The sequence below is a fragment of the Microcebus murinus genome, chromosome 13 (assembly GCF_040939455.1).
Source record: "Microcebus murinus isolate Inina chromosome 13, M.murinus_Inina_mat1.0, whole genome shotgun sequence".
Classification (NCBI taxonomy): Eukaryota; Metazoa; Chordata; class Mammalia; order Primates; family Cheirogaleidae; genus Microcebus; species Microcebus murinus.
In genome coordinates this window covers 40,449,135-40,467,649 of record NC_134116.1, presented here as the reverse complement: position 1 = coordinate 40,467,649, position 18,515 = coordinate 40,449,135, and the positions used below count along the sequence as shown (strand labels likewise).

Here is an 18,515-nt window from a genome sequence, read left to right as displayed (position 1 = left end):
GCAATTGAATATCTTTTATAATTCTTAATTTTATTTTTTAAGATAAAGCCCCACTCAAGCCATTTTTTCGTAATCCCTTTTTTCCAGCATATTTTTTTTTAGTGGATTCACTTTACGAAATCTTTTTTTCCTCCAGTACCAAATTATCCTCAGATAACGAAGGAATGAGGACTTCCTCTCTCACATTTCTCTGCCTAAGAGCTTCCAATAAGTAAGCCCATCTAAATCATAAAAAGATCATAGCAGGAGTAATTCTGCTATCTGGTGGCAAAACACATAAACAACAGGAGCAAAGGATGGGATTGAGTACCAAAGAATGTCTCCCCAATTCTAACACATTTCTTAAAAGTGACAGATTTTCCCATCTGAACTAAAAACAAATTTTGTCAACGAATCATTAACATGAGGGATAAAGGAAAGAAATTGAAAGGATAGAATATTATTGAATACTGTGTGCTAGGTACTACCTTGCATTCGATGGAAGAGAAAATTTGAATCACTAAGATCTTCCTGGGGCGACATCCGTGGTGGTGGTGGCGGCGGCGGCGGTGAGCTCGGCTGCTGCAGGTCTCGCCTGCAGGCCCAGCGGCGGGAGCGCTTGGCGATGGTGGGCGTCCCTGGAGCAGCCGCCTTCCAGCTTGGTCCTGAGAAAAGGATGCCAGCAATGCTTGGGTCACCTGTGGAAGTGAAGATACAGTCTAGATCCTCACCTCCCACCATGCCACCACTCCCACTAATAAATCCCGAGGTCAGTGTCCTTTACCCCTACATTAAGCAATGGAATTCCAACATTAAGCAATGGAATCAGCCATTCTCTTCCTACCCCGAATGGTGCCCCATCACCACCACAGAGATTCAGCAATGGTCCTGCCTCTTCCATACCATCTGCACTAACAAACCAGCAGTTGCCAGCCACCTGTGGGTGCTCGGCAGCTCAGCAGGTCGAAACGCTTTCTCACTACTCTGCAACAGCTTGGCAATGACATCTCACCTGAGATTGGGGAGAAGGTGCGGACTCTTGTTCTGGCATTGGTGAACTCAACGGTGACAATTGAAGAATTCCATTGCAAGCTCCAAGAGGCCACAAACTTTCCTCTTCGTCCTTTTGTGATTCCGTTTCTCAAGGCTAACCTGCCCCTGCTGCAGCGAGAACCGCTACACTGTGCTCGGGCAGCCGAGCGGCCCCCGTCCCAGTACCTGGCTCAGCAACAACACCTTCTGCTCAACACAAGCATCGCGTCACCTGCTGGCTCTTCCGAGCTGCTCATGGAGGTACATGGAAAGGGGAAGAGGCCCAGTCCAGAGAGGAGAGAAGAGAATAGTTTTGAAAGAGATGCGATTGCTCCTGAGCCACCTGAGAAGAGAGTGTGTACCATTAGCCCTGCGCCCCGGCGTAGTCCTGCTCTCACGGTACCTCTCATGAATCCTGGGGGCCAGTTCCATCCTACTCCTCCGCCTCTTCAGCATTACACCTTAGAAGATATTGCAACTTCACACCTGTATCAGGAACCCAACAAGGTGCTAGAACATCGAGGAGTTCGTGATAGGCACCATAATCTTAGTCTAAATGGAAGCTATCAAGATGAGTTGGTAGACCACCGTTTGACAGAAAGAGAATGGGCTGATGAATGGAAACACCTTGACCATGTCCTGAATTGCATTATGGAAATGCTAGAGAAAACACAGCGCCCCATGGCAGTTCTGCGGCGCTGTCAGGAATCAGATCATGAAGAGCTCAACTACTGGAAAGGATGATATAATGAAAACACAGACATGAGGAAAACAGGGACCGAGTTGGTCTGCAGGCAGCACAGCCCTGGGACTACAGATTCTCTCAGCCATGATTCTCAGAGGGAATTCAGCAGTAGGCCAGGTACAGGATACGTACCTGTGGAGTTTTGGAAAAAAACAGAAGCTGTGAATAAGGTGAAGATTCAGGCCATGTCAGAAGTACAGAAGGCCATTGCTGAAGCAGAGCAGAAAGCCTTTGAAGTGACTGCAACAGAGAGAGCTCGCATGGAGCAAACCATCACGGACATCAAGTGGCAGGCGACATAAACGAGCAAGAGGAGTCCACGGAGAACTGCTGGAACTGTGGCCGCAAAGCCAGCGAGACATGCAGTGGCTGCAATATTGCACGGTACTGGGGCTCTTTCTGCCAGCACAAGGACTGGGAGCAGCACCACTGCCTCTGTGGCCAAAACCTGCATGGCCAGAGTCCCCACAGCCAGAGCCGGCCACTGCTTCCTGGGGGGAGGGGCGCAGCCAGGTCTGCCAACTGCAATGTGCCCAGCCCAGCCCTGGACAAGGCCGTGGCAACCACCTCGCGTTCCTCAACACCTGCCTCTGTGACAGCCATTGACACCAACGGACTCTGAGCCCAGATTCCACTTATCCTGGTGACCACTCAGCATGACAGGACACTTGCATGGGGGGCTGGCTGTGGAAACCAGTGCAAGTAGCTGTTGGTCATCAGCAAGGAATGCAATGGAGGCAGAAGGAGTCCATGGCCTCTCCAACACTCACCGTCTATGTCCTTGCAGAACAAGTGTGCCAGTGTCTCTGCATACGGGCAGCTGGCCGGCACTGCCTCCTCCATGGCTTTCCCGGTTTATTCCTCTCCCAGCCGAAGCTGGCTTAGCCAGGCCCCTGTCAGTGTAGATCACCAGCTCCCCTCCCTGCCTCCTTCAGTCAGCAGACTGCCAAGTGTGCCGGTCTTCATGTGGCAGAGGCCTGGGTGCTGGTGGCAGGCTGCAGAGGAGTCCCCCCTCAGATGGGAGAGTGGTCCCTCTTATCCTTGAGCAGCTCCTTAAGCCCCATTTCCATCCTTGGCAGATGACACTGATTGGCCTCATGGGGACTTGGGTAGGCAAAAAGTGGCACTCAGGACTCCCTTCTCAACCCTCTTGTTCAGACTTGTTAAGATCAGAATCAATAGGAAAGAAGTCACCATTTCAGTAAAAGCACCCGTAACAAGAAAAAATAAATAAAACTTCTACCAAGCATCACAGATCACTTGGGACAAGATGGCTGGATACTTCAGTGTGGGATCCATTTTTTTTTTCTCTCTCTCTCTCGTTTGATTTTGCTTGTGCAGAAAATTGTTTCCAGCGCATGGATTGGTCTGAGAGAGAATGAGACTCCACTGTGGATAGTGTGTTCTCTCTAAGCATGTTGACCAAACTAGTATTGTCAAACTTATTGAGTAGATCACCTCTTGGAAATGCAGAGCCTTCTGCCACTGTGTGACTGTTTGCACAGTCGTCTTGTTCTGTGTCCTTTTATCGCTCAGACTGTGCATGTCTGGATCACACTGCGCGTCCTCTGCCATGGGTTCTGTTTGGCACTGGCTCAGCTGCAGTTGTCCTGCTGAATGTGCCGTGGTGTGCTGATAGGATTCGCCCCGCCTGTCAAGGCCTGGTCTCATCTAAGCAGCCCTCCTGGACGTGAAAGAATTCTACAAACCTCATAGTCCCGTGTCATTATGCCTTCTGTTGATTTTTTTTATCAGACACACAATCTCCATTTCCTTTCTCTTTTGTTATCTGATAGCTTCCCACTTTGAGCCCAAAAAGATTTTGTGAAGTGTGAGAACCATTTTGGGAAAGCCTGACCAATTTTCCTTCCCGTCTTCATGGGGGGTTTCCAGCAACTTACCTGGTTCACCAAACATGACATCACCTATACTCCTTTCAAAATGTTATTCTTCTCTGCCATGTGGGTTTCGTTGGAAGCCCAGGGACGCTGACTCACTCTACACCTTTGAGCTGCTGGCAAGGAATCAGTTGGGTTGGAGGGGACTTGGTTGAGTTGGGTTGGGTTGGTTGGCCCTGCAGTGGCTGGCCTTGGGAACCTAGGTCTAGCTCCACCTTCTGTACACTGACCAAAGTCTGAAATAAAAGCTCTCTCAGTACCATAAAGCAAAAAAAAAAAGATCTTCCTTCACCAATAAAGAACAACTCTCCAAACCAATTCCATTTCCACAAAGATAAACTGGTCAATTTGCCATGGTGACATAAACGTCTCCTCTAACTTAGATTCCGACAAAATGAATTTTAGAGCAGAAAGAGATTCTAAACATCCTCTAGCCTTACAGTCTTATTTTTCAGATGATTTAAGACAGAATCCAGGATTAAGAGACTTGGCTAAGACAATACAACTTGTTAGAGTCAACACAGGGTCTAAAATCTAAGTCTCTCAACTGAGGGCCAACAGTATCTTCCCTTCCTTGTCACTGAGAAATGGTACTATAGTTACCAGCCAAAGCCTGTTTCACCTCACATGTTTTTCTCATTGAGCCCATTTCTCCCATTTGCAAAGGGGTGGAATAAGATATATCAACGATGAGTTTCGTATAATTTGCCGTATTTAAACACAGCAGAGGGCCAGGCGCCGTGGCTCATGCCTGTAATCCTGGCACTCTGGGAGGCCAAGGCAGGCAGATCGCTCAAGGTCAGGGGTTCGAAACCAGCCTGAACAAGAGCGAGACCCCCGTCTCTACTAAAAATAGAAATTAATTGGCCAACTAAAAATACATAGAAAAAATTAGGCAGGCTTGGTGGTGCATGCCTGTAGTCCCAGCTACTCAGGAGGCTGAGGCAGTATGATCACTTAAGCCCAGGAGTTTGAGGTTGCTGTGAGCTAAGTTGACGCCATGGCACCCTAGCCCAGGCAACAGAGTGAGACTCTGACTCAAAATAAATAAATAAATAAACAAACACAGCAGAGCAGGGCTGCAGGGGCATGTGGAGCAAGGCAGCCTATGGATTTCATTCCCCTACCCCATCCCACCCCCAAAACACAGCCAGCAGCCTAGTGCAGAATGCAGCCTACACAACCGTTCTCAAAGCATGGTCCCTGGGCTAGGGTTGTCAACATCACCTGAGAACTTGTTAGAAATGAACAATCTTGGGTCCTAAGCCAGACCTACTGAGTGAGAAACTCTGAAAATGGGGCCCCAAACAATCTGCGTTTCAACAAGCCCTTTGGGTGATTCTGATGGACACTACAATTTGAGAACTACTGGTGTATACAACAATTACAGTGGCTACCTTAACAGAATCTGAGGGTGTTCCACTTGTGAGGGGGTTTTTAATCATATACTGAAAAGCCAGCTCACTTGGCAAGCATGTTTTGTTACCTAAATTTTCAAGCACTTGCACAAAACTTTCCTGACACCAGTTGTTTCAATTTGGTAGTAGGAGCCCATTCTGACCTTTATTCAAGATTCCAGTGAATTTTTTGGTTTGTTTTGGTTTGGTTTATTCCATACAGGTAATGAGTCTTCCTATCAATGCAGAAACAAATGAGGAGAGGGGGGAGGAGTGTCCCAAGAGCACCGGAGACCATTACAAGAGACATCTCCATTGCCTTATCTTCCTCTCCCTCTTCTACTCCTCGGCCCCTGGCTCCATCTTGGCCTGAGCCACAAGCATCTCTTCAACCACTATTGACTCTTTTGCTGCCACTAAATGCTCCTGATATGGCCCTGTCCCCTCAACTCCCGTAACTCTGCCCCTTTAACCCTTCACTTTTTAATTGCTGTGATTTCCACTTTTTGACTGCCAGTTTGACTATGCCCCAAGCCTCAGAAGATCAAGTAATCTCATTACCTAGAAGAGACTTAAGCCTCATCAGATCCATCTAATACAGAAGAGAAAAAACTCAGGTCTGGGAAAATTAAGTAAATTATTCGTAGTCATACAATTCTTCCAATTAGAGAAATGAGGGTGGGAGCGGTAGCTCATTCCTGTAATCCCAGCACTTTGGGAGGCCAAAGCAGGAGGATTGCTTGAGGCCAGGAGTTCAAGACCAGCCTGGGCAACACTGTGAGATCCTGTGTTCACAAAAATAAGAAAAATTAGCTGGACATGGTGGCTTGCGCCTGTAGTCCCAGCTACTTTGGGAGGCTGAGGCAGGAAGATGGTTTGAGCCCAGGAGTTCTAAGTTACAATGAGCTATAATCACACCAGTGCGCTCCAGGCAACAGAACAAGACAGCCTGTCTCTAAAAAACAAAGAGAGGGAGGGAAGGAAGGAAGGAATCTATTTTATTATGTAGATTTCTAGCTTGAATCCAGCATTTTAGCCCCTCCAAATCATGTCAAAGCTTGGTTTTGTTTTCATACACCTATTCTTCCTAGCTTAGATTCATCAAAAAAAATTGTAAGCCTGCCTTTTATATTTTCAACCAGTCTTTGTTGGAAAGAATCAGAACCCCAACATACTTAGTCCACCTGAGAGCTTCCTTGAGGTTGCCATCAGGCCATTGGTTCTGATGGTTCAATGTGAATAACAGTTATCTTCACTCCATCTGTATTTCAATATCTTCACAAAGATATTTCTTCTTTCAGCAACTAGTATGAACCATGCACTGAAGATACAGCAGTTAAAAGAATGTGAAGGAAGAGAACCTATTCTCGTGGAGCTTATATTCTACTGGAAGAGAGAGTCGGTACACAAAATAAATAATAAAACAGCATGTTAGATGATAGTAAGTACTAAGGAGAAAGCAAAGGAGGAGTGGAGAATACAGTGAAGGTTATAATTTTAAAAAGAGTGGTCAAGAAAGGTCATTAAAAAAGGAACATTTTAATATCTTTGGAGACTCTCTTACGTATTTTGTTAAAATGTCAAACATTTGTTTGACAACACTAACTCCTTACATAGTTCTTATTGAGGATCACTAAAAACCATTTGCTTAACCATGCATTGTGGAATTTTCTAGAACTTAACTGTCAACCTTGTAAATTTATATTTTCCTGAATTTGCCCTTTATTTTTTTCAGAATCAGTAATTTCAGAGGTCCCAGTAAGAAAATGCAACTGCTAGCATATAAAAATAGATCGAAAATGGAGTGTCACATCTTCAGAACTATTTGTTTGCCACACGGAAAAATACCACAGGAATTACTATTTAGAAAACATGCTTTGCCCTTCTGTGCCCTTATCCACTGAAAGAAAAATATCAGTGTTTATTATTATTATTATAGCGAGCTTCACAATCTACTAAAAACTCAGAAATAAACGGTGAAATGGCCACATGGATAGAAGAGAAAAATTGTGGGAGAAAAAATAAGATGAATCTTTAAAACATCCTTTGCAGAGAACTGTACTCACCTTTTTGTCCCAGCCTCAACTAGTAAAGATATAATTTATTTATCTGGAGCACCTCAAGTCAGATATAGTGTCTGCATTGTGCAGAGGATATCTTTTTATGCTGTTTTATGGCTTGCTTCGCTCAGGAACAATGAGTTCAAGTAATTTGGCCGAGGTCAAATGCCAAGAGTTTCTGGTTTTGTCTATTTTAAAACTGGAGAACTTAATGATTTTCCATTTTTATTGTACTCACCAGAATGCATTGTCACTTCCTTTACTTCTCTGTCCAATTTTGGAGGAAAAACACTTGAAACTTTAACTGCTTTAACTGTTTTGGTCATTTTAGTTCTCCCAATTGTGGCAGTTACACAAATTGTTTGACATCCCATGTAATTGGTCACTATAAAGTGTCTGGAAAAATAATGCGTTGTTTGGGGGGGGTAAGGAATGTTTGGGGATGTCAGGTGAAACAAAACAAAAACAAAAACAGACAAAAAACTTCATAGAGAATAACCAATATTTTTAAATCAGATTTCTCAGGGCCTTACACAAAATCCGATGATTTATTTAGCTTTGTTTGGAGAAGGCTTCAAGGGATGAGTCAAAAAGTTTTAAACCACAATGGCCTTTGTGCAATAGAAAATCTTATTTTTTGCTTTCTTTCTATTTAGCAATTTTTCAAAATGATTGCTTCTGACTCCTAATTGTCCCACACCAAATTAGAACTTTCCTCTAGAATACTTTCTCAATCCCTAAATTGCCTCCTTCATTTTTTCCTGGGTTTTGGATTCAGTCCTGTATTCAAATCCTGTCCCCTTTTAATTATGTGCTGGATTCTGTGTGTGACTGGAACTAGTTATATACCTCTCTAAAACTTATTTTCTGCTAAAATGGGCACAAATAATATGAAAACTCTTTGAATGGCTATTTTGAGAAATAATAAATAGGACACCACTGACAGTAATTGTTAAATCAATGTTAATTTCATCCTCACCAAAAATTTGCCCTGTTTGCCTAAAACAAATATTCCTTATTACAAAAGTTTTATGAGATAATTGTCAAAAATCTAGAAAATAGAAATAAATAAAATTAAGAAACTTGAAATTATTCATACTCCTAATAATTCCTATTCCTAATAACCAGTTTGTGTATAACAGTTGTGTATAACTTTTATTAGAGGATAACGTACATACAAAAAAGTGCATAAACCAATGAATTTTCACAAGGGGACTTAACAATTCATCAAGACCATGACTGTGGCAATGTTGGAGCCAAGCTCTGCAGCCATACTCCCTGAGGCTAAATCCTGCTTTGCAATTTCCTGGTCACGTGACCAAAGATAGGTTATGTAGAGATAGGGTCTCACTATGTTGCCCAGGCTGAACTCAAACTCCTGGGCTCAGGTGATTCTTTTGCCTTGGCCTCCCAAGTAGATGGGATTACAGGCCTGGCATTTAATTAACCGTTCTTGGTCTCTGTTGCCTCATCGGTTAAATAGTAATAGTTTCCCCCATTATGAAGATTAAATGAGTTAATGTAAATTATTTACTTAGAACAATGTGAGACATAGAGCACACATCCAATTAGGTAAGTTATTGTTAGTACTGTACAATATCTGGAGAACCTCTTCTCTCATTATAATTATACTTTTCTGCATGTGCATGGGAGTCATTTTTTTTTCTTTAGGAATGTGGTTAGCTCCCTAAAAGTCTCCTCTGAGTTCTTCCTATGCAATTAGCTAAATGGAAAGTACTCACCATCCTCACAAGAAGCTTTGTATTTCCACTTGAGATCAGACTCCCTCACCGGGTACCAGGACTGCAAAGCACTCCCAGATACAACCTACCCTATCTTTCTAAGCATAAATACTTTTGCTCCCTTCTAGAAACACTTCTAAGTCAAGCTACTCTATCTCCTTCAAACATGTTCTGTTCTTTTCTATCGCTGGCTTTTGGGGTTACATCTCCCTGCCTCCTGGAAATGCCTTTTTCTATCATGCTTTCAAAATTTCCCACATTTATTTAGGTAAACCTTTCTCTCGCCTCTGAGTTGAGTATCGTGCTTAGTGGGCCACCATGCACTGCCTTATTAATAAGGAAGTAAGTCACATGTATTTGGTATGTCATAGCTTACAAAACATATCCAAATGCAGTGTCTCTTTTGATCTACATGAAAATCTTATGAGATAAATAAAGCAGTGATTATTATCCCCATTTTACTGTCAAGGAAATTAACTCTTTGTCATGAAAAGACATCTGGTCCCTGCCTAGAATGAAAGGTTCTCCAGACCAAAGACATTATGCCTCTCTTCGTTTCCTTGACCACAAGATATATTTACTCTGGGATCAATCTACTACCCAAATAATTGTTATCAATAAAAATAGAAAAATTTTAGCCCCTTCTACATATTTCTAGGCTAAACACATATGGTTATCATTTATTTATTTAACAACATGTTGAATGTCTACTATATGCCAAGCACTGTTTTCCATCTGTGTGTGCTAGGACCTTTCTTGTTTGCATGCCTATATTCAGGTGATGTGAAAGAGCACTGGATTCCATGCCAAAAGATCCAAATTCAAGTACTGCCTCTGCTAACATATGGGAAGAGTTATCTTGTACATATTTATACCTTGGTTTCCTCATCTGTAGTATGGAGATAATAATCTCTGATGTGACCACCTGTTATGAAGACCAAATAAAATATGCAAGCGCTTTGTAGGCTTTATGAAAATATAAAAGTATCAATGTTATGCAATTATTAAGACATGGCTCCTGCTCTGTGGTCCCACAGTCCAGTTGAGAAGAAATGTACATAGGAAGACAAGTTACAATATAAAATGGCATGTGCTAAGTGGCAAAAGGTACAATATACAATATTGTATATATATTATATACAATATACATATATACAATATACTATATATACAATATACATATTATATATACAATATACAATATTGTATATATTATATACAATATACATATATACAATATACTATATATACAATATACATACAATATACATATTATATATACAATATACAATATTGTATATTGTATATACAATAACTCAGAGAGAAAGTGAGAAGGTAACATTGTTGCTTTTAAATTCAGTATATTAAAGCCTTATTCCAAATCTTGGTTTATCTTTTAAATTTATTAATGTTTAAATCATGAAAATATTAATTCTTCTTATGGAAATTAACATTCAACCAGAAATCAGATTACCTATTTGGATTTTTAAAAATGTTTTTAATGCCCTATATTACTGTGGCAGTACTTTACCCAGATTCATTTCATTCTCCTACACATATTCCAGTGGAATTGCAAGAGTTATTGCCCCCCGACTTCTGAGGTAGAAAGAATAGGAGAAAATATAAGGAAGCTGCTCTTTGATCTCCACGTACATCAATTACAGGTAATAAATCCCCCTGCATTTGAAGCTAAGACAGAATCTCAAAAGCATATGGACTTTTCCTATTAGAATTATAAACCAAATAGTGACTATTTGTTGTTTAGATTTATTTTCCGAGTAATGTAACTGAAAAAACAACCCAGCATTGAAGGATGTATCATTTTTAATCTCAGCACTTTTAGCTACTGCCAACACCAGATAGAGTATCTTATTGCAATAATTCAAGGATTTCTCTATTAGTTTCTCTAAGCCCTTAAAGCAAATGAAGCTCTTATGATATAAAACACCTTCTTTCTCTATTTTTTTCTCAGCTCTCGAGCCTAAATGCATTTCAGGGTAGAATTTTAAATGAACTAGATAAATGAAATTCTATCTAACTGTATTAATTTTTGACACTCTTTATGATTCTTTTAAAAAGAACATAGAAACGAATTGCAGCTCTGGCTGCTGCACAGTCATGATGAATAGCATGCTACAAATAATATTTTTTTTCAAACTTTTGAAAGAACAATTTAGATTTTTAATCTCTTAGGTGGGTTTACAAATACCCTACATCGATAACTGGCCAAGGAGCTATGAATGAGGTTTCTTAAACAAAGAAAAGCATTCATATATTAAAGGAAGCATTTTCATACCTTCTCTCCCTATTGTTTAACCTTTTGTTCCCATCACAAATATCTACACGTAGTTTTATCTCTGACCTTGAGGGACTGTGTAGTTTTATCGAGGCTTCTTTTTAGATCACAGATGACCTTCAGCTGATATCATTGAGCTCTGACCTGCCTCAGTGATCTGCTCACACAAAATACATATGCTGAACAGTGCTAGTGTGTGCAGTAGGGGTAAGTGAATTATTTACAAAAATTTGAGTTGACACCTTTTATCAAATGTGGAAAGATGAAGACAAAACAGCTGCTATTGCTGTCGTAAGCAATCTGCTGGTGATTGAATAAAAGTGTCAAGAAAATGGCTGCTTGATGGCCTTTTGTTCTCCCTCATCCAGCTTGATGTTAGTTTGAGCTGTCAGTTAGGAATCACGGCAGTGTGATTTATCAATAGACTGAGTGACCTTCTATTTTAGCTTGTGATAGAACTAGAAGACAGCACCCTCTACTGCGAATACACAGCACTTCCTCTTAATGTGCCATTAGTCCGAGTGATTGGTTTGCATTTGCTAGAAGCAACTCACCCGTAGGATAATTACAGCTTTTTAAATTTTGTCCTGTTTCGATTGCCTCCACACATTTATTAAAAATTAGTAAAATGCAAAAAAAAAACTTCAAGCATATTTCTATACCTTCCAGCAAACTAATTTAGAAAATCAGCATTTGAGATAAAATGCTTCCTCCTTGCTAATTAAACTGCAGAATAAGGAAACATTATCTTTGATAGCAAACTGAATCTTTAAACAGTGTTTGGATTATATTGATATTAATATCCCATTTGCATTAACTCAAATTATTTTATAGTCTCTATATAAAGAAGGATTTAGAATTATTTTTCTGCCATAATGTCATAGACTCCTCAAGGAAAGATATTATTATCCATCAGGGTTTCGTAGATCCTTGAGTGATATGAAACCATAGTGGACCAAGACCTCACAAATGAACAGTCCTTCTGCCATCATGTTGAATATCAGATATGTGTTTTTTAAAGGAAAACTTTCTGATTTAATAGATATTTATTTGACCTGAAGCCCAAATAAGATGAAAATAAATTATGAGAAAAAAGAATATTCTAGCAGTTATTGAAAAGGAAATACTGAAAATGTTTAAAAGAATTAAAACAGCATTATCTGATTTCCAATAGCGCATAATCTTTTAATGTTCAAATCTAATTTGCTACAATGTTCTGCAAATGCTTTTCTTTTAAAAACTGTAATAAATATGCTATTTCAAATACATGCATTGCCTCTCTAAGACATTTCACAGTAATTTTTTCTTTTAATTTCTCATCTTGTATTTTTTAACCAGACATGGAAAATCACTGTGTTAGTATTATTTTGCTGGCTGTATCAGACTCTCCTGCTTAGAGTTACACTATGGCAACGTGTATTTTTTCAGTTTCTCTTAGATGTGGTTTTCATTGCACCATAGATTAGAGCAGACCAAGTTAGGAATATATATAAAAAGAAGTGCTTCACTAATTCACAAAATGTTCGTTTTGTATTAAATGCCCTTCCCTCCCCTGGTTTCATTTAGATCATTATGTATTTACCTAATGCTCACTTAAATCCACAGAAGCACCACAAACAGATGCAAACTTGGGGTTCTGACCTCGACTCCTTGCCTAAGCTTTGACTTGTTCTTTTCCATCCTGATATACATACACTCCATGACTTGTTCATAAAAGCTCTGCAGCAAAGTTGAATAATATGTAAATTTTATGTTGTAATGAATTAGGTCCTAAGATCTTTAAAGGTCAGACACCTGGTATAATACATCACATTCTTTAATATCAACTACAAAATAACTGTAATAAATTTTTCTAACACCACATCCTCACACACTGTTACCCACAAGGAAGCACCAAAGGAAATGTGTCATTTGTCAAAACATGCAGAAAAACTGGCATGTGTACAAGTCACTTTAAAAGTAATGCTCAGGTTAGAAATAGCTTTCCAAATGACTATTTTGTGGTTAAACAAAGAAAAACACATTAGTGCTTAACTAAAATCATCTCTTGATATGTGAAAAGAAAAAGAAAGAAACAACAAATGTTCTGGGATACATGATAAAATAGTTTTAATTAGTTAGGGAAAAATATGTAATTTATAGGCAAAAAGCCTTATTTGATTATTCTTAAGGAAAAATTCAACAGGCGTGGAAATTTAAGTGTGGATGAGTGAGTGGGCTATTATCAAAATGCATAGCTATCTAAGTTATAGAAATTTGATAGCTGCTATTAAAATAAAAATATTTATTTCTTTTTTAATGCTGTTTGCAAGCTTCAATCACAAGTCTCTATTTCACAAGCATGTGTATTAGCAAGGGAAGGAAAAAAGGATTTACTTGCAAATAAAGCAGACTTCAGAGATTTAAAAAAATGTGCCAACCCACATCAATAAATGCTCTCATTTCCATCCACCACATGTCCTTATTCTCTAATAGTGTATTTTGTTAACTTAAGACACAGTGAAATGGGTGTGTATGCAGAAATGCCCACCTAAAATTTCCAATGTAAAGTTAGCTCTCTGTTCAGTTATTTTTAATGCTATGAAAAGTATGCCCTGAAAATATACATTATATACATGGTTATTTTATATATACTCCCAGCTTGACAATGAATTTTTAGATAGGAATTAAAATTGTATTTGAGAAACAACTGAATATATTTATCAATTTAAATAATATTTTTGTTGTAGACTTGAATATACTTAGGGAAAAGACTGCGATCACTTTAACAACCAATTTCATATTCTCCAACATACTGGATAATGGTTTTATTAGCACATACATATGGCATCAGTCAGTAGTCACAAAATGAAGTGAAAATGTTGTCCAGATCACTAAGAGGCACCCCATGAGTAAAAAAAATTGAAGCCAGTGTAGTTTTAGTATTTGAAAGTTCTGGGAAATTGCCAAAATCCCACCCTCTTTAATGCATATACATAAAGTTAGCCAAAATATTCATAACCTTTATTGCCAAATTTAAAATGGACTTTCTAAGCCGGGGAAAATGTGTTGGCATGAACTCCTCCCCCAACAAGCAGCTGAACACTTGTGTCCTTGCTCCTAAATAATCCAGCATAAGGCTTTTTAGACAAACTGAAGGAAGTAAAGAGATCAAGAATGAACTTTTCAGTGTTTTAATTAATTTCTTCAAAATGAGCCAAGGACAAAGAAACAATTTAAAGAAAAAAATGTATAGTAATCAAAGGAAAGGAATTTAAAGTAAATTGGTCCCCCCAAAAAGTCTTAGACCATAACACATAATGCTCATGAAGGGCCAGTAAGAAGAATATGCTTGTACTCCACTAGCAGAGGTGTATATGTCTTTACCTTTCTGGAAAATAATTTGGCAGTAGGTACCTGGTAAACCTTTTAGCAGTATGAGCCATTCATTCTTTCATTCAACAAAGTTTTATTGAGTGCTTAATTTGTGCCTAACAGTAAACACAGAAACCCTTACCCACATGGAGCTGATGTTCTCGGGGGAAACGCAAACAATTAACAGACAAATAATTAAATAGCCAGCATGCCAGATGTCGATAAGAGCTATGGAGAAATTATTTGTATTTGCAGGGAAGGCAGCAGAGGCATGTGGCTATTTTAGATAGAATGATTAAGGGTAGCTTCACTGAAATTTGAGCAAAGGCCAGAAAGAACTGAGGGTTATTGAGCACAGGAGCCCCAGCCATGGGTGATCTCAGAACTTTGCATAGACCAGACTCCATGCTATCGGCTGGCCTGACTGCCAGACAGTACTGGTAGTGGGGATCGGTGGGGTCGGGGGACCATCGAAGCATGCTCTCTGCTATGATGACCATACAGCAGACCTGCTGCCCTGCATGTCCCTGTCTGAGGAACCCAACCCACCTCAGCCAGCGACACAGGCACCCGCACCCAGGATGTCCAGCCCCCGGGGAGCTGTCCTCAGTGCTGGCAGGTAGCCAGGCCGTGTTGCTGGGGCAGATAGCAGGATAGGGCTAGCCCCTGGCAAGCCTCTGGGCACAGGGAGCCCAGCTCACGATGACACCCCCTTGAGAACTCAGCTTGCCTCTCCCCTTCCTATCCCACCTCCCAGTGTTCTCTGAGAGAACTCACACTAGTACTCTTCATCTATCCTGGGGAATTGAGCAGAAATCAAAACCAAATATGTCTTTAAAGCTATTCATCAGTTGTTTATGCTGTAATAGAAATATTCAGTGAAAAGGCAGAACTACAATTTGTATTTACAATGATTTTGACATACATATGTGTGCATAGAGAAAAGACAGATGAGAATTATCACTAATGTGTGTGCAATAATCATGGAGCAATGCTCAGCAAATTATGGCCCAAGGCACCAAATCTAACCCAAGGCCTGTTTCTATACATAAAGTTTTACTGGAAGACAACCATGCCCATTCATGTACCTACATTTCTGCTACTGCACAGTTGAATTGTCATAAGAGAGACTGTGTGGCCTACAATGCCTAGAATATTATCTGGCCCCAGAAAAAAATTGCAGGTCCTTGTTCTATAGATTTGGATTACAGACATTTTAATTTTCTCCTTATGTTTTTGCAGTTTCCATCTTCTCTGAAAAATAAACATATATGATGGTTATAGTCAGAAAAAAGGTAAATAAATAGTTTTGTTCATTTTTACTGTTCTGGGAATATACTATAAAATGATGAATGGTTATTATCAAATCCAGTTTGGTCATCAGCCATAGCTAAATAGCTTATAATGGAGGCTATAAAATTACTATTTATGTCACAAACATTTGTTGTTAACACTTACTATGTTTCAGGCATTGCTCTAAGTGCCTTACAACTATGAACTCATCCAATCCTCATAATAGCTCTATGAGATAGGAATTATTATTATCCCCTTTCACAGGTAAGGAAACTGAAAAACAAAGGAGTTTTAAATAATTCACCTGGGACACATATTCATTGCAGCCAGGATTCAAATCTGGGACAATCTGGAGCCAGGGTCTTAAACTCTAAGTCCTACACTATTCTTTGTGTCTATTTAATTCTTGTACCACTTTCTTATAAAGAAAATTTACTTTGTCTGTAGCAAAAAAAAATAGTTCTTTTAAGTTAACAGCCAAAGTTCAAAAACTTTTGCAGAGGCTGAAACGGGGAAGAGGTGGGTGGGAGAGGAGAAAGAAGGAAGAGATGTAGGAAGTTGAATTTTCATCAGACTATATTTAAAATATAGATATGAAAAGGGGTCTTGTGTATTAATAAGGGTTCTCCAAAGAGAAAGAACCAGTAGACAATAGAATGGTTATGTTGGAAAGAGAGAGAGAGAGAGAAAGAGAGAGAGAGAGAGAGAGAGAGAGAGAGAGAGAGAGAGAGAGAGAGAGAGAGAGACGAATTTATTTTAAGGAATTGACTCTCACACATGGGGACTGTCAAGTCCAAATTCTACAGGGTAGTTCAGGAGGCTGGAAACCCAGAGAAGAGCATGTGAAGCTCAAACCCAAAGTCTGTCTGGAAGCAGAGCTCCTTCTTTCTCAGGGACCTTAGTTTTTTTTTCTCTTAAGGCCCTCAACTGATTGGACAAGGCCCACCATATTATGCAGGATAGTCTGCTGTACTCAAAGTCTACTGATGTGCACGTTAATCTCATCAAAACAATACCTTCACAGCCACATCTACACTGCTGTTTGACCAGATACCTGGGCATCATGGCCTAGCCAAGTTTACATGTAAAATTAACCATCACATCTAGGTAAAGAAATGAGAAGAAGAGAAAGAAAAGACATAGGAAAAAACAAAAAGAGACAGCTGCAGTGCAATGTGGGATTCAGGAAGGGAGCACGACCCTTCTTCCTATAAGGAGTTTACAGTTCACTAGAAAAAGCAAACAAATCAACCAAAAAGTCACACGTGTAGGGTGGGCTCATGGCAGGACTGGAAGATTGGCTTGAGGGTTTGCTGGAGGTGAGGAGAGGCTTGGTCAGGGGAGATGGTGGGTGGGGACGAACTTGGAAAGAACAACAAGATGCAAACCATCGAAAGAACTGTCTTCAGAAAGCATCCTGTGACCCTGAGCAGCACCAGTCCTGCTGCTTTGGTGAACGGAAGGCCTTGTGATGCAGAGCGGGGCAGGGCGAGGGTTGCAAGGACCTGGACCACTCTTAGACATTTAGGGCTTACAGCTTGGTAGGTCCAGGGAACAATACTCATTGCATTCTCACAGTGGTGGCAACAGGGCTTCAAACAAGTGCCAGATAAGTGTCCAAGCAACAGACACAGGTGGGACCAGATAGGAGGTTACTGAACATAAGCAAATGTCAGACATACATGGAGAATCTTCAGAATAACTGGTGAGGCTGTTTGGGAGTCAGTAGGCATTTGGGGTTGGATTGATGCTCCTATTAAGCCATTAGTAAGCACAGGCTCAGGAAACTTTGATGGACGTAAGCTCAGTACGGATGGACGTGAGCTCAGTGTGGAGCAGAGGCGAGGTGGCCTGACAAACCTTTGGGGTCTGGGCAACCACACAGAATGCTGTGCAACTTGAGTGTGGAGCATGTGTGTGGTGAAAGTTGAGTGGGAATCACAGCCTATCTGAGTCCATAGACCTTTGCAGATTGAATCAATGAACTATTAAATATAACGATTCTTCCTTCCCTCTCCCTCCTCGCACTACTCTCCCAGTCCCTTCACTGCAAATTTGTCTTCCTTATCGTGCACCCTCCTTCCCAGAGAAAATCTTCATGTTCATTTGCAGACCAATAATTAACAAATGTATTTGATTGGAAACAAAAGTAGAGTGTAAGCCCCATCAGGGCAGGAATTTTCTTTTCTGTTGTTCATTATTTTATTCCTGATTCTTGACAGAAAATAAGCAAACAAGGTATATAGCTAAGAAAAAAAAAAACTCAGTCTTCTTGTATGTTGGAAATCAATAATTTATAAATGCCAAAAAGAAGCCTGGGAAGATGTAAAATTGCTTAGCAGAGCACCTAGCACATGGTAAATGATCAGCAAATGCCAGCTGCTTTTATTTATATAATGAAAAATAAAAGGAACTAAAATTAATTTTCCAGAAAACAAAATACTAAGTAGCTAGACATGCAAGGGCCAAACTATGGGAGAGCCTCTGTGCCTTATTAAGGTGTTTAAATTTTATCTGAAGGCAAGATGTAACTTTCAGAGAATTTTAAGCAACAGTATAAAGGACATGAGTTATATTTTAAGGAGTCTTGTAGCAGTGTGAAGACAGAATTAGGGTGGAATTTTGAAAAGTCGGAACAATAGAAAGGAGGTGGCAGGTTGGAAAGGTATTTAGGAGGTAAAGTTGGCAGGAACTGTTAAGCAATTCAAGTAAAAAAATA

General features: G+C 40.0%; 1 pseudogene; it reads left to right on the top strand.

The window, feature by feature from the left end:
- Positions 1–604: 604 nt before the first annotated feature.
- On the top strand, positions 605–2,416 carry LOC105876439 (protein CBFA2T2 pseudogene; annotated as a pseudogene).
- Positions 2,417–18,515: the final 16,099 nt, after the last annotated feature.